This window comes from Spermophilus citellus (assembly GCF_964194105.1).
Source record: "Spermophilus citellus genome assembly, chromosome: 8".
NCBI lineage: Eukaryota > Metazoa > Chordata > Mammalia > Rodentia > Sciuridae > Spermophilus > Spermophilus citellus.
In genome coordinates this window covers 117444460-117458270 of record NC_138189.1, presented here as the reverse complement: position 1 = coordinate 117458270, position 13811 = coordinate 117444460, and positions in this window count along the sequence as shown.

Genomic DNA, 13811 nt, shown 5'->3' with positions numbered 1-13811 from the left:
AGGAAAAGAGCGAATGCACTTGTTTTGCCTGCACCCCACTATTGTTACTACCAAACAATGTTGGCTCCCTGGTGGCTATCAAGAGATAACAGAGAGGGGCTGGGGTTGTGGCTCAGTGGTAGAGTGCTTGCCTAGTACATGCGAGGTGCTGGGTTCAATCCTCAGCACCACATAAAAATAAATATGTTGTCCAACTACAACTAAAAAAAATAATAAGAGATAACAGAGGCCATATGTACATTAGCTAAAGTAAACATAATTCACTCAACCCATGTAATTCCCCTGTGTAACTGTTTAAAAAAAAAAGCCAGATGGAATTTGGCACACAACAGTGGATCATAGAAAACTAAATAAGATGATTGTGTCACATTATGTAGCCATTTCCAACATTTCCACTATTCTGAAATAAGAGCTAAGTACTCAGTTGGAAAGATATCACAGTGTGCTGGAACTTCCTAATGACTTCTTTATAAGATAAAGACCTGAGGAGTCAAGCCCCATTTGGCTTTCTGAGGTAAGACTGACAATGGATACTTACAGTGTTACCTCAAGGATATCTCCATCACCCCATCTTGTGTGTGGTATGGTTATAACCCTGGTAAAAATGTTTATCTAATGATCATATCCAATCCCCCTTCCATGCTCACCAAGGCTACACCCACAATTTTGATTCATTTGCAAGGGAGAAGATGGACTATAAACCCTGACAAAGTCTAGGGCCATGGTTTATTAGTGACATTCTTGGGTTTTATTTGGTTGGGCAAGATAAAGTTCTTACCTCAGCCTGTAAGAGAAAGTTCAGGTGTTTCTACTTTCCAACACAGTAAAGCAAATTCAAGAGTTTGTGGGGATACTCAGTTACTGGAGAGCTTTTATCCTTCATTTGGCTCAGTTATTATGATCGCTATGAGATTTGCATAGGAAGAGTAGTATGAGACTGGCCTAACTAGCATATTAAAGCTTTTAATCAGGCTTAATGGACAGTAAAACAGACACAAGCCCTTGAGATACTAAACACATGGACACCTACTGAGCTTATCACACACATCACTCTGGATGACTTTACATGCAGTTTAGGCAGTTAATTAAGGGATAGCGAACCCTCCTGGATTCTAATCACAGCTAAGGAAGGGAGCAAAAGAATGTTCTCACTTGTTGAAAAGACAACTGTGTGCCACATAAGTCATCCTTCTTGCTATGGAGCCCAACACCACAGAAACACCACTCAACATTGTACAATAGGCAAAAATAATATGGCTGGAAAAAGATCCATCAGAAGAAATTGACACTTGGCTACATCATATATTAAAGCACGCAGGTGAAAAGACTATGAGGGCATCTGTGACACTCTGGAAACTGCCCATAAAGGTGTCTGAAGTTGTTGCTGCATGCCAGAACTGTCTTGCCTGCTAGAACTATCTTGCCTGCTGTCAGCATTACCCACTATTTAGTCAGTTTTCTCATTGCTGTGTCCAAAAGACCTGACGAGAACAACATGGGGCTTACAATTTCAGAAATTTAGTCCATAAAATGGCCAACTCCATTGTTCTGGATCTGACGCAAGGCAGAACATCATGGCAGATGGGCATAGCAGAGGAAAATGGTTCGGGACATGGCAATCAGGAAACAGAGCTCCATTCATCAGAGACAAAATATGTACCCCTCAAGACATCAAATTAGAGACAAGGAGTATTAGTAGGCCTTGGACTATATGAGTAAATCCCCAGTTTTTTGCTTTACTGACCCCTCATGGAGAAGAAGAATATCTATATTTATAAGTGAATCTGGCCTTCAAAAGTATAGGCAATATTACCCTGGGATTTCATCACTTAAGGAACACTTTGTATCGATGTATAGTGCTTACATATTCCAAAGGTGACTTGTTCTTTCTGTGCCCTTTAAGTATAGGCAGATTGGCTGGTACAGTTACCCGGGTTGTGCAGAAGTGTGTATACTGCTTTATGGAGCTGACTTGCTGCTATGTGTACCCATTAAGCATTTGCCATATTCTCCATATGTTAATTAACAACTAACCTATTCTTGAACTGGGCAACAGAATTTTCACATTGCATCAAACAGAGTGACTGTGAGATCTACTGGAATCCCCTATGACTATAGCACAAGAACTTCCCTTGACAGTCCTACCTGCAAATGAAATGGAATGGACTTGGATAGTGGCACACACCTGTAATCCCAGTGATTTGGGAGGCTAAGGTAGGAGGTTGCAAGTTCAAAACCAACCTCAGAAACTTTTCAAGGCCTAGGCAATTTAGGGAGACCCTGTCTCAAAATAAAAAATAAAACAGGCTGGGGATGTGGCTCAGTGATGGTACAAAAAAAAAAGAATTAAAATATATTATCTCTCATGCTTTAACCCAAGTACCTAAACAAAGTAATTCTATCTTAACAATACTATATTAATCAGCTTAGTATGTTTACTGTAGGTTCTTGCTCTTTGTACTGTTGTTGTAAGATATGAATGAAATGTGCTTCCAGAGACCTGTCCTGAGAGCTTCACAGAAAGCATGAAATGGTCAAAGGCTGTGAGGGACATGAAGGGGATTTCAAGGCACTCTAGGGGTAGAGTGTTGGGTCGAACACTAATCAGTGCACAGGAAAGCTTGCAGTAAGAGAAGGTCTCCAAATATGAAAATGGAGCCTCTACAATGAAAACAAGAGAACAATAAAGAAAAAAATTGAAGAAGCCTTAGAAGATAGAAAAATCTCCCATGTTCTTGGATAGGCAGAATTATTATTGTCAAAATGGCCATACTACCAAAAGCATTATACAGATTTAATGCAATTCCTATTAAAATCCCAATGACATTCTTCACAGAACTAGAAAGGCAATTGTGAAATTCATTTGGAAAAATAAGACACCCAGAATAGCCAAAGCAATCCTTAGCAAGAAGAGTGAAGCAGGAGGCATCACAATACCAAATCTTAAACTATATTGCAAAGCTATAGTAACAAAAATGGCATGGTATTGGCACTAAAACAGACGTGTAGACCAATGATACAGAATAGAAGACTCAGAGACAAACCTATATAAATACAGTTATCTCATACTAGACAAAGATGCCAAAAACATACATTAGAGAAAAGATAGACTCTTCAACAAATGATGTAGGGAAAATTAGAAATCCATATGTAACAAAATGAAATTAAACCCCTTTCTTTCACCCTGCATGAAACTCAATTCAAAATGGATCAAAGACTTAGACACTAGAACAGAGACCCAGTAGGACCAAATTTTCATCAAGTCAGCTTAACAAGACTCCTAAAGCACAAGAAGTAATATCAAGAATCAATAAATCAAACTAAAAAGCTTCTTCTTGGCAAAGGAAACAATCAATAACAAGAAGACAGAGCATACAGAATGGGAGAAAATCTTTACCACATGCACCTCAGACAGAGCAATAATCTCCAGGAAATATAAAGAACTCAAAAAACTTGACACCAAAAAAACAAATAACAGTAAATGGGCTAAGGAACTTAATAGACATTTCATGGAAGAAGAAATACAATTGATCAACAAATATATGAAAAATGTTCAACATTTCTAGCAATTAGAGAAATGCAAATCAAAACTACACTGAGATTTCATCTCACTCCAGTCAGAATGGCAATTATCAATAATACAAGCAACAATAAATGTTGAGGAGGATGTGGGGGAAAAGGTACACTCACATTGCTGGAGGGACTGCAAATTGGTGCAACCACTCTGGAAAGTGGTATGGAGATTCCTCAGAAACCTTGGAATGGAACCACCACCATTTGACCCAACTATCCCACTCCTCAGTTTATACTAAAGAACTTAAAAATCAGCATACTATAGTGACACAGCCACATCAATGTTTATAGAAGGTCAACTGATAATAGCTAAGCTATGAAACCAACCTATGTGTCCTTCAAAAGATGGATGAATAAAGAAAATTTGGTATATGTACACATGAAATATCACTCTGCCTTAAAGAAAAATAAAATGATGGCATTTTCCAGTAAATGGATGAAACTAGAGAATATCATGTTAAGTGAAATAAGCCAATTCCATAAGAACAAAGGACAAATGTCTTCTCTGATATGTGCATCCTAATTCACAATAAAAGGAGTGAGGCTAGAGAAGAATAGAGTTACTTTGGATTAAACAGAAGGGAGTGAAGGTAGAGGAAGGGTATGGGATTAGGAAGGACAGCAGAATAAATTGGACATTATATACCCTATGTGCATATATGACTACATGACTGGTGTGATTCTACATCATGTACAACCAGAAGAATGAGAAGCTATACTCCATTATGTATGATGTGTCAAATTGTATTCTACTGTCATGTATGAAAATTTAGAACAAATTTTAAAAGATGTATAATAAAGAATAGGAATGTGTAGGTTATAATATCATAATGATAGACACTAGCAGACATAATACTCAAGAATACATTTTTACATATAAATAAAAGGTGATCTATCTCTCTCTATATATTTTATATAATATATATGAATGATAATGAAGGAAATGGACAGAGGAAGTTGATCATTTCCCTTATCCACTGTCTTTAGGAGAGAATCTAAACAGAGTGACCATGGTTGTAAAATAATGTACTCATAAAACATCTGAGGAAATGTACCTGTGCAGTGGGCATGCAGCCTGTCCATATACTCCCCATGTTTGCAAGGTGTGATGTCAGGAGCCGCCCTGGACAGGAGCTATGTACACACCTTTAAGTCCTGAGTAAAGGGGCACTGGACTGATATTGCACCCATTGCAATACAGGTAGACTTTACCTCTGCTCAGGTAAGAAAGGCAAGACTGGATGGGGTTGAATTACACCCAGCTATTTGTTATAATCCTACCCTTTTGCCCTTTTTTGGATAGAATGTTCCATGGACTAGCTACCCCCCCAGAAATAAAAGCCAAGCCTAAGAACGTGCGCCCTCTCTCTCACCAGCCTCTCATGTTTTTCTCTTGCCCAGAGCCAAGGAAGACATCCTGACACCCAGAAAAAGGTATTTCCTTATCTGAGTGATCTTTTCGTGTCACCCCAAATTCACCCAAGTGACCTCCGTTCAGTAGCCCATGCTGGACAGGGGCTACAGTGTAATGTGGCCCTCCATTGTAACCTGGCCCACTGCCTCAGAAGATACGCAAAATCTCTCTGTGAGTCCTCTAAGTTCTTTCTTTGGTATCAGTAAACAGTATTACGGAGCATTGGCATCCATGGGGTTGAACACTCAGCACTTGAAATGCAGTAAATTGACTGAGAAATTCAACTTTTAATGTTGCTTAATTTCAAGTCAATTTTCACATATAGCTGGTGGCTGTCATATTGGATACTGCAAAGCCACACTTTCACTCTACTAAGATATAATTCTTATTTCTGGTTATTTATAAATAAAGAAATTATGTAACACCATAAATGACACAATTTGTAATATCAAATGTCAAACAAATCCATTCCTATTTTCAAAAGAATCCAAAACTCATCTGTAATCCCAGCAATTTAGGAGGCTGAGACAGGAGGATCAGAAGGATCACAAGTTCAAGGTCAACATCAGCAACTTAGTGAGACTCTATCACAAAATTAAAAAAAAAAAGAGGCTGGATATACAGCTCAATGGTAAAGCACCCCCTTGGTTAAATCCCAGTACCAAAAAAAAAAACTATAATATTTTATTTCTTTCAAAAATAGAGAAATGCTAAAAGCAAATAGGAAGGTGCTGCATACTTTAGGTTGAGAATGCTATTCATAAAATGAGCAACTGTCTCACTATGTGTGAGTACTAAATCATTCCTAGTATGACTAACATCATTGCTACTATGACTCAATTAAATATGGATTTGAAATTTAACTGAAGCCATTCACCACAGTGAATTAAATCATCAGACAGCATCAGAACAGAGACAGAGTGTCCCAAATATTCTAGATATTAAGGGGTACTCTGAGCTTGAAAAAAGAAAAAAAAAAGGATGATAGGACTGGGGCTGGGGCTCAGTGGTAGAGCGCTTGCCTAGCATGTGTGAGGCACTGGGTTCAATTCTCAGCACCCCATATAAATAAATGAATAAAATAAAGGTCCATCAACATCCAAAAAATTTTTTTCTAAAAAAAGGATAAGTACAAAAATATTACCTAAAACCTTTATCTTTAGAATGAGGCAAGAGGCTCAAAGACTGGCCCTACGAGGACAGAGGCATCACAATTCAATGGAGGACACTTTCATCATCTCAAAGATAGAGTCTCTGCATATCTTCTCTTCATATATGTTGTTATTATTCAAGACTTATTATTCAAGTTTAATTAAGCTACTAAGCTAATAAAATATTCTTGGATTCTTATAAGATTCTAATAAGTTGAAGCTTGTATGCACTGTTTTATAAGAATGAATAGATCATCATTTGAGAAAAACTGAGAACTTTGAAAAACTACTAAGCTCTGCCAATGTCAACTTTTTTCTCATAAAAGATTGAATCCAAATTGGCTACTACAGTCAGGTTCTCTTTAGTGCATGAAATTAAAGGGAATACCAGTCTTTGTAGAGATGTACTTCTGAGGTCACAAACCCATGAAAACAGAAATTTTTAGGGCTAGATGGTAGGTAGCTCTATGGTAGAGTGCTTGTTTAGCATTCATGAGATTCTAGGTTCTATCTTCAATGTCAAAACAACAACAACAACAACTCAAAAGTAACTTCAAGCATCATAGTGCCCATATCTCGGTTTTTAATGTCATTCTAAATAAGTACCAGAATGCCTTGAAGAAATGGATCATTCCAGAGTCAGGTTATGGGAAATACAAAATGAATCTAGAGCACTTTGTGGCACCAGAAAGTAAGGAAATGCTTTTAAAGTTTAAAAAAGAAAAAAGCAAGATAGTATGTCAAAATGGCACATGGCCCAATCTGGAAGAAGAGGAACTAGTACCAAAATCTGCAACAAGTTGAGCAGAAAATTAAGTAAAAATAACATTGGACTATAACCCACACAATAGAATAAAATACCCATAAGTTGGCATTGATACAAATATTTGAATAAACAAGGGAAAATGGATAGCTCTCCATACAGAAAAATATATGTAAAACATAGAAAGAATCAAATTTTTTTCAAAAACCTACCATTAGGGGCTGGGGTTGTGGCTCAGTAGTAGAGAACTCACCTCACACGTATGAAGCACTGGGTTCAATCCTCAGCACTGCATAAAAGTAAAATAAAGGTATCATGTCCATCTACAACTTAAAAAAAAAAACCTACCATTAGGTTGACAAATTACATGTTCCACAAGAGGATGCCAAAACTATTGAATAAAAGCTCAAGGAGAAATTATATTTGCATTATCCAAGTTTTTCTACCAAGATATTTCTTAATTATAAAGGGAAAAAATGTAATTCTGTATTGAAGTCCTGGGAAACATCCCCTTCACCAAGGTTAACATCATCAGTAATTGACATACACTCCTGATGTGATGCACTGAGCAGAGCCCTTCTGAGGTATTTTTCCTGAAAGTCAGAACCTCAATATCATCATGGGAAAACTCAAACAATTATGAATGAGGTGCATTCTACAAATTAACTAACTGATACCTTCACTGGCATCAAGATAATAAGATCTTGGTTAAAGAATCAAAGTTAAAGAATCATCATCAATTGAAGAAAATGAAATATGTTAGAGTTAATTGCAACGTGGATCCTGGACAGGAAAAAATAGTGGAAAGACAAGAGAAATTGAAATGAGGTACATAATTAAGAGAATTATAATTAATTTAATTAATATGTTTATAGTACTATGCCAATGTTAATTTATTAATTTTGACAATTCTACTACAGTTAGTCAAGATTTTTCGTTGTGTTTTGTTTTGGGTTTGATTATGTGTGTGTGTTAACTTTAATCAGTGTAGTTAACACTGGGAAGACAAGGGATGCATGTCTTTAGGCCTGTCTTCAAAGGACTGACAATGACAGGTTTTATAGAAAGGGGAATAAGGGCAAGGACTGGATGTTTGCATAGTTGGAAGATTTTCACAGCTGCCCAAGCAAGTTGTTTTAGTCAGCTTTTTCACTGCTGACTGAAAGATGAGACCAGCATAATTGTAGAGGAGGAAAAGTTTATTTGAGGGCTCACAGTTTCAGAGTTCTTAGTCCATTGAAGGCTGTCTCCATTCTTCAGGGCTCCAGGTGAGGAAGAACATCATAGAGTATGGCAGGGGGAACCAGCTCACCTGATGTTCAGAAAGCAGAGAGAGAGACTTCACTCACCAGTTACAAAATATATACCTCAAAGCCATGCCCGAATTCCCACCTCCTCCAGCCATACCCTAGTACTTCAGTTGCCACTCAACTAATCCCTATCAGGGGATTAATTCACTATTGGGTTAAGACTCTTACCACCCAATCATTTCTCCTCTGAAACTTCTTCCATGGTCTCACAAGTCAGCTTTTGGGGGACACCTCACATCCAAACCATAACACAAGTGATCTTGATCAAGTATGGTCTATCATTATCTCTGTATTGGTCCGGTGTAGCCTTATCCCAATGAGAAAGTTGTTGCCTTGGGCATAGATTCTACTGACCACATGTCTAGGATTATTTTATCCCTGGAATCAAAGGTTACTCATAGCAAAAGGGATAGATATAAAATGAAGACAGATGTGCCAGGTGTTTCATCTTGCTTTTAGCCACCCCCAGACAACTGCAGGCAAAAGTGAAGAGTCTATATCCTTATTATAATTCCTCCATCTTTTGTCTATTCCTCAGAGAATTGAGGTAACTGGGTACCAGCCAATCTGGGCAGGCTTTCTGTCCCAGTGGTAATTAATCTAGTCTTTAAACAATGGTTGGGGCAAAGAAGCAAAAGGGGTCAGATGCTTAAGCCTAAAAGTAGAAGTATTGTTATAAATTATAAAGCAGAATTCAAAGAGTCAAAGTCTGAAGATATCCAGCTATCTTCAGATAGTTGTCTTTCCTTTTAAAAAGCTCCATAAGTATCAGATACTAGGAAAAAATAACTTAGGATCAGAAAGTGTATATTTATAACTACTTTATATCTCTTTCTCCTCCTTTCTCTTCTTTCCCTTAAGCTTACATTTTGAAACAATCCTTCCAATTTTTTGAATTTATACAAATTACTTCTTGTTTTCCAACAAGATGAAATACTTTATGCTTTCTATAGTATTCTAACCAGAACACAGCTGAAATTCTTCATATTTTTGTATGTAGATGTACATCTGTTAATTAGAATTGTAATTCTTAGTAACCTTGATTTTTAACGGAGACCCAGAAACAAAGCAATCTTTTTTTTTAAAGAGAGAGAGAGAGAGAGAGAGAGAGAGAATTTTTTTAATACTTATTTTTTAGTTATCGACAGACACAACATCTTTGTTTGTATGTGGTGCTGAGGATCGAACTCAGGCCGCACGCATGCCAGGCGAGCGCGCTACGGCTTGAGCCACATCCCCAGCCCACAAAGCAATCTTAATACTGTTTTTTCCCCAAAAAGTTTATAAAAACACATTTAATAGAGGCAAACATATATATTTTTTCTTAAAGAATTTAAGAAGTCAAGCACAATTGTATTTAAATTTATCAATTGATTTTGCACTATTTTAACTTACAAATGACTTAGTTTTTTTCTAACAAATACATTTTGTGGAGAGAAGAACGTACCCTGCTCAAAGTTACTCCATAATGTATAGAACAGCAGTTTTCAGACTACATCTAAACTTGAATTATTCCACTTTGTAAGAGTAGTTGCAATGAGCTACTACATTTTGAATACAAGTACTAAGGTATAATGACCTTGTCTGTCAAGTAAACAACCATCTGCCTACCATAACCATAAGACAAAAACTGATAAATAAGTTAATCATGCTAATAAAAATGACTACCTGTGAATTAATCAGAAATTCATGAATGCATGGGTATATCAAATTTATTTCAGAAAAGCCAGGCCCATCAGCTTATTGAACACACCAGACAAGTGAATGAAGCAACCCCCTCCCTTGAGGCCCATAAATGGAGGGGCACTCTGAGATTGGACACAGTCGTACCCTAACCCAATTACCTGGTTCCTCCTCACAAGCTTTGCCTAAGAAAATCACCACAGTGATGAACTTCCATATATCTGTCCTCAAGTTTCAGCAGAGTGCCGTTTCTCCTGCTTGTGACGATCATGCACAGCCCACTCAAAGCTGAAGCTAACGCTATGAAACTGTGTTCTGTCTGGACCTTGACCTAGAATCAGTTGCTGCACTTTGACAGTTCTGTGTCCTGAACAAGTTCTTCAACTAGTTCATAATCTTATCTTACAACCTACAGTAATTCCTTGCTGTTTGCCTAACAGGTATCCACATTATGCTTTGAACATAATCCTTGAAACTTTGTCACTGTAGCTTATTTTAAAACTGATTTTTTTTTCTCCCTTTCCCCCTTCCCTTGACATGGGAGAAGCAAAATTAACCTTCTTCTAGTCCTAGGCCAAGTTATCTGTCCTTCATCTCATGCACCACAGAAATGAAGGACTCAAGACTTCCGGGCTGGCACTGGAAGTTCTAAAAAATGGCTCTCTCTCAAAGTTACAAATTAATTATTACTCCTGACAGGGCACAACTGGAATGTAGCCTTTGAATCACCTCTACAAAAGCCCTCTCCTGAAATCCCTTGCAAGGCTGAAGCACGAGGATTGCAAGTTCAAAGTCAGCCTAGCAAAAATGAGGCGCTAAACAACTCATTGAAACCCTGCTCTAAATAAAAAATAAAATAGGGCTGGGGTTCTGGCTCAGTGGTCGAGTGCCCCTAAGTTCAATCCCTGGTACCAAAAAATAAAATAAAATAAACCAACCCTCTATTCCTCCTGACAATTAGAATCACAGCCTCTGGGACAGGAGTCCCCTGTGTTTCTCCTTTGCTAACAAAGTAATGAGACTTCTTTTTCTTTCTCTTCAAATGACCTGTCCTCATTGTTGGATTGGCATCAGGGACAAGAACCAAGATGTCAGTGTAAAATTTGGTGACCGTGAAGGGATTTGAGAGCATTCCTGCACTTAGAGCAACTCCCCAACCTGTGCTAAGGATGCAAGGTGGCTGGTGCACTTGTTGAGAGTCAAACACTGGATAATTAGGAAACAGGGTGAGCATGCCTTAGGTTGAATCAGAGGAGCTGTTCCTATAAGCAAAGAGGGGCCCAGCAGCTGCTGAGGCTTCTTTTGTTTCAGGGATCTCCCACCTTCTCTCCTGAATGGCATGGGTTGGTACACCAATTGGTCTACCTGGAGAAAACACTAAATGCAGTAAAGTCATGACAACTTGGCCATCTAGTAAGTTCCCCAGGGTGCATTCTGAGACCCTTGATGCCACACATTTGGTCCCTCTTTATAGGGATATTAGTATAGGAATCACACTCAAGTGGGAGTAAGGAACCTAAGGGATTTTTCCCCCTAATTTGTCTATTTTAAAGATTCCCATCTGGCAGCCTTAGTTTTGGGGTATCTTCTCTGATGACCTGCCTCAATGGGGGGGGGGGGGTTGTGTCTATTATTGGTCCTTTAAGGCAAGGTCAATGCTGCATTGACCTCACCAGAAGTCTCCTTGGGAAAGATTTTGGCTAAAAAGGCCAAATAGAGGCATAAACCTATGACTTAGAAAAAGATGATGTTTTACTATAACATAATCTGGCCTTTTAATGGTTTTCTGAATTACTCTGTAATCTTGCAGTTGAAGTTGGTCATTAGAGGTAAAGTAAGTGGGAAAAATTTCATATATGCAGGCATTTATGCAGTTGTATGATAAGGATCTAAACAGCCAGAAACTAAGTTGATGGTGCAAAAAAGTACTGCCTCTGGTTTGCAAAAATAGCAGGCTATCCAAAGAACAGGTTACAAAAGATTTAAATCCTTTCAACTCAGTGCTGGGAGGCCTGGCATTGCTTCTCAGCCCAACTACAGGTAGTCATAGATCATCCTGGGCTGCAAGAATAGTCCAGAAAAGCCTCCTGGGCTATAGAGAAATTGGCTTGCCAGTCTAAAATGACATAGCAGTGGGTGCTGGCACTGCTAGATTGACTTGAGATGGGAAATGATCTCCCCCCTTTTAAGATCTGATAGGATATTCCATTTAGCCAGGGGACACCCATCACTGGGGCAGAGCAATTCTTGCTATAAAGTACTCCATCAACCTAAGTGCACAGGAAAAAAAAAAAAAACCTGAACCTCTTAGGTTCTGGATAAAAGTAGCAGCTATGAAAAATGAGCTGAGCAACTGGAGGGTCCTGCCATCCAGATATAAAAACTAAAGTCCTTGAACTATGCAGGCTATACTGCGGCTGAACCACAAGCCACAAGGGCCATACCCACATAAGAGATAAATGGGAGCTACCTGTTTGTTCTCAACACCTAAGGTAAAGACCTCCAGGCACTGATCTAAACTAAGGCCAGAGTATTGCCCAGAGGAGGCAATACTCCCCCACCTTGTGTACCCTAAACCTCTGAGCTTTCACCTGCTGGCACACATTTCTGGGTGTAACCCTGCCTGCTGCCCAGATAGCTAAGCAGGTACAAGGATATCCTTGGAGTCCCCATGAATACAGGATCGTGCCTCAATGTGAACTTCACTGGACACAGTATCCTGGACATAAGGATAAACCTAAGTGAACAGAGAAGGTAAATTGACATAAACGCTTCACAGTTAGTTGGTATTGCCTGAGAGAACAGAAACTAAAGCTGACTCATGTTTTGTTGGCAGCCCCTGCAAAGGAATCTTCAAGAAAGCCTTAAAAAAAAAGGCTTAAAGGTAAATGATACCAAGTAGATCCTAAATGGGTATTTGAAATTTGTTGTTGACTATTTAAATAAATATTCATATAAATGGATAAAGACTGAGAATATATAAAATTAATATATCCATGTTTTTAAAAAGGATAGAATAGAAGGGCCTCCCTCCCTTGAAAATCAATATGCCTACCATAAGAAAAAGGCCCAGCAAGAGCTTCTGAGTACAACTGACAGTGGGGTGCTCACTTAAAGTCAGTGGCATTGGGATAATGATAACAGTGACAAGTCAGGCTCACCCACATCCCATGCTCCCACCTCTTGAATGCAAGCTGGGGAAATAACGATGAAGGCACAGGGATTTTGTACATGCCAGATTGTTCAATCCCTCTCCTGGGAAGAGATTCGTTACGTAAAGATTCAGACAACCTTCTCATCCAAAGAGCAATGTCTCTATTTGAAAGTGCCACCAGAACACATGCCTGGTTCCAGCTTTAACTTCTCATCCAGGAAAAGGAAACTAAGCTTGTTCTGCTTGAGGTCTACTAAAAAGTGAACAAGATCATACAGATCAACCCTGGGAAGGATTATCAAAGTTATCCCAACTAAGATTTGTTTAAGGAAAAAGTAACCTGACCCAGGAAGAAACAATACTCCCCTTAAGAGCGAGGCATTGATAAGAATTCCATCTCTTCTGGAAAAATTCTTAAAACATGAGGGCTGAGGATGTGGTTCAGTGATAGAGTGCTTACCTAGTATGTGCAAGGCCCTGGGTTCAGTCCTCCATACTGAAAAAAAAAAGGAAGAAAGAAAGAAAAAGAAAATAAGTTGAATCAGTCTTGTCAAATACCTTACCATACTCCAATCCTGCTATTTAAATGTACATACCCACACACACCCTGATGAGTATTAATTTGTGCAAGACTTTAGAGCTAAAAGTAATATTATTTAGGATATTCAGTCCTTAGTACCAAATCCATACTCCCTACTAACTAAGATTCCTGCACATTTAAAGGATGCATTCTTTTGCATCTCACTGGAAAGAAGGTACAATT